Genomic DNA, 4,311 nt, shown 5'->3' with positions numbered 1-4,311 from the left:
TGCCGTCTCATTTCTGAGCGGGGACATGGCATCTGGGGAGCCAGTGATGCTCGCTCGCTCCTTTCTGAAGTCATGGCAGACTTCCAAAGCGCATCTCACTGAGATCCAGTGCTCACTCAGCTCGGTGCGCCAGGCCTGCAGTAAACGCCTGAGCTCCCGCTCTTGGATGAAGACATTTCTGGGCAGCTCCGGAAACCCTACTGAAAGTGCCTGGGACTAATTAAACTCGTCAGGATGTATAAGATCAGCACTTTTAGGCATTAAAGGGTCAAAAGAAAAAGCACAATAAAAGTGGACCCCAAAATTCTCCACAAAGCCACAGAAAGCTGAAGAAGTCAGTGGGCTGCCACAGCATTGCTAGAGCCACGAGGGACAAAGAAGGACCTCTCCTGAGATGCTGTGGGCTCTGAGAAAGTGGCAGTGGCCCTGTGTGGGAACCCTGTCTCCTCCATTAATGAACGCTCACATCAAAGGCGGTAGGGGAGCCCCCGCCAGCGCTGACACTAACAAGACTAGAGTGGACAGAAATACCTTTTGAAAGTGATCAAATGGTTTCTGTGAGCTATTTGAGAGAGAAACAAAGCGGTTTGACATTTTCTAAACACATGGGAAATAATTAATATTTTAGAAAACTATAGCAGTCTAAGTATAAGAATGTGGAAAAATGCCTATTGGTGCCAATTATGAACTGCGTGAAGTAGACAAGATGCTTAACTGTTTCTACACATGTCAAATAGAAGTCCTTGTAATTAGTCATTAAATGAACAAGTACTGTTTGAAATACAGGTTCTGGGTCATGGGGATCCAGTAAACAAGGCCCTGACTTTCATGTAACTTAGAGTCTAATGAGGAGAGACAGGCATTAAACCAGTAAACAAGTAATAAGGAACGTGGATTCGGGGCCAGGGAGTTGTCTCCGTGGGGAGAGTGCTCACTGTGCAAGTATGAGGCTCTGAGCTCAGATCCCCAACACCCTTGTAAAACAAAAAGGTTGGGCATGTACTTATAATCTCAGCACCACGGAGGCAGAGATACAAGATACCAGGCTCACTGGAGAGCCATTCTTAGCCTCATTGGTGAGTTCTGAGCTCAGAGAGAAAACCTGTTTCAAGAAAACAAGCTAAGCTGGATGTGATGGCTCACACCTTTAATCCTAGCCCTCGGGAGGCAGAGGTAGGAGGATTGCTATGAGTTCAAGGCCAGCCTGAGACCACATAGGAAATTTCAGGTCAGACTGGACTAGATTAAGAACCTACCTTGAAAAGAAAAGAAAAGAAGAGCAAAGAAACTGAGCAGAGATGGAGAAAGACACCTCATGTAGACCTCTGCCCTTCCCATGTACTTACACATACATGCATGCACACACGTGTGTCCACACACATATAAACATACCTATACACAAATATGCAAGAAAGAATCTAGATTTTTTTTTTTTTTTTTTTTTGGTTTTTCGAGGTAGGGTCTCACTCTAGCCCAGGCTGACCTGAAATTCACTATGTAGTCCAGGGTGACCTCGAACTCACCACGATCCTCCTACCTCTGCCACCCTCCTGAGTGCTGGGATTAAAGGCACACACCACCATGCCTGGCTAGAATCTAGCTTTTTGAGAGGGGTAGATGCCATGAGGAAAATAAAATGACAGTGAGGATGTGAATATTTGAGAGAGAGCACTTCTGGGGAGAAGAATCATTTTTGCCAGGGTCCTGAGATAGGAAGGGTCTTAGAGAGTTCTAGAAGAGAAACAGACTGATATGACTGTGTTGCAGAAAGCACATTGGATTAAAAAAAAAAAAAAAGCGAGGTCCTGAGTGTTAGATGAGGCGCCTTGAGACTTAGTGAAGGGACGGGTCTTATGGAGGACTGCCAGACATTTCAATTTTGTCCTCAGTATAGCCAAACCAGAGGTCTGGACGGATGTGTGCAGGGAATGGACTGATTCTGGCTTACTTTCTTGTTTGTATGGCTGGTTTAGTTTTGAGGCAGGGTCTCACTAACTTCCTCTGACCAGCATGGCTGACTTTAAAGTTGGCAATCCTCCTTTCTCAGCAACCCCTCACCCCACCCCAGTGCTAGGATAACGGACGAACACCACCACCCACAACTCTGATCTACAATTTTGAATGGTCGTCTGACCATGGAGTGGACCGTAGGGAGAAAGGAGCTAGTAGAGTCAGCAAGGAGACCAGGTAAAAGGTGAATTCAGGACTCCATCTACATGACACAGGCAGTCCACACAGAAAATTCAGCAACAGATCCCGGCATCCATGTGCAGTTGCAGGGTATCCCACATGCTCCCCTCAGGCTGAGAGAGGAGAGTGGGTTCACACACCTGTAGCCATAGGACACGGAAAGCCCAAGAGGAAGCTACCACTCAAGAAGAAGATGAGAGGCGCCGGTCATGGTGGCGCACGCCTTTAATCCCAGCACTCGAGAGGCAGAGGTAGGAGATCACCTTGAGTTCGAGGCAGGCCACCCTGAGACTGCGTAGCGAATTCCAGGTCAGCCTGGGCTACAGTGAGACCCTACCTCAAAAACCAAAAAAGAAAAAGATGAGAGGCACCCTTGAGACCCAACTCACCTGCCCCTTCTGCAACCAAGAGAAGTCTTGTCAGGTGACAATGGGCCTCGCTTGCAGCCTGGGAGCCATCCCTTGTGCCAGTCGCCTAGGGGAATTCCAGACACCCTCACGTATCCGTCAGAGGGTAGATGTATATGGTGACTGGACAGATGTCTGTGAGGCAACCAATTCTTAACAATGTAGAGGACTCGCCTCCTTGACAGCTTCACCTGCCACAAATCCAAAGGCTAAGTCCTGATGCAGAAGGCCAGGGTTGGGAAAGCTCTCTCTCTCTCTCTCTCTCTCTCTCTCTCTCTCTCTCTCTCTCTCTCTCTCTCTCTGTGTGTGTGTGTGTGTGTGTGTGTGTGTGTGTGTGTGTGTGCACGCGTGGTAGGGTCATGAGTGCGTGGGAGTGTGGATGGCTACACTTGTAGCTTTGGGGTGGCCATGGCTGTGTGCTCAGAGATGGTGTGGAGGTGAGGGTGGCTGAGTCTGACTCCAGCCCAGGGTGGCCTCAACCTTGACCCTCCTGCCTCATTTGGTCCGAGAAACCATTGAACTGTACCCTTATCCAACCCTCCACCCCTAAATTTGTGGTCCTGGCTCCTCCGGGACAGTGTCCTGACATCCCAAGCAGGGGACCTCTCCATACACCGCTAGCATCTTGCCCTCGGCAACCAGACTTGCTGCTCTCCGTCCAGACTTCCCAATGCCTGCGGCCCGGGGGTCAAGGGCACCCATCCCCAGGCTGCTGGCTGGGCCGGTGCTAAGCAGGAAGCCCTCTTTCCCGTCAACTTGCTTTTGTAGAAGAGGAATGGATGGGTTCAGGGACAGCTGTCATCAAAAACCTGTCAATAAAGCAACTAATGTGGGAAAAAAAATCCAGCGACAATTTTTTATTGAAATAAGAAAGCAAGATTTGTCTGGAGGCTGGAGAGATGGCTTACAGATGAAGGCACTTGCTTGCGAAGCCAAAGGACCCAGGTTCGACTCCCCAGGACCCACATAAGCCAGATGCACAAGAGGGCACATGCATCTGGAGTTCATTTGCTGTGACTAGAGGTCCTGGCATGCCCATTCTCTCTCCCTGCCTGCCTATTTCTGTATCTCCCTCCCCTCCTCTCAAGTAAATTTAAAAACTAAAATATATATTTTTAATGATTTGTCTGGAACCACAAAGCCCTCTTGAATAGCCGAAGCAATCTTGAGGAAGGAGAGCAAGTCTGGCAGCGTCTCACATCCTAACTTCAAACTAGACAGATACACAACAGCAGAACCAAACAGAACCCAGCAATAAACCCACACAGATTTGGTCAGCCAATCTCTAACGAGGACTCCATGAATACCCAACAGGGGAAAGACTATGGTGGGGGGGGAGGGTATATCCACACTGAGGAGGGTCCTCAGTGGAATGAGGGTGGGGAGGGGACCAAAAAAGGCTAACCCAGTAAGGCTACAACCAATCGTCCATGTGTTCATATATTAAAGTCCCTTTTAAAATAGTGATGGTACAATTAGATATTCACCGATAAAAGAATGGAATTGCTCCTGTATCTTTACCATATACAGAAAACAACTTAAAGTGGAGACTTAAGTGTAAGTATGAAACTATAAAACATCTATAAGAAAACCTAAAGAAGGGCTGGGAAGATTTCTCAATGGCTAAACATGCTTGCTTGCAAAGCCTGCCAGCTGGGGTTCGATTCTCCAGTGCCCACCTAAAGGCAGATGCACAAAGTGGTGCATGCATTTA

This window comes from Jaculus jaculus, chromosome 15 (assembly GCF_020740685.1).
Source record: "Jaculus jaculus isolate mJacJac1 chromosome 15, mJacJac1.mat.Y.cur, whole genome shotgun sequence".
Taxonomy (NCBI): Eukaryota; Metazoa; Chordata; class Mammalia; order Rodentia; family Dipodidae; genus Jaculus; species Jaculus jaculus.
This window is presented reverse-complemented; position numbering follows the sequence as displayed.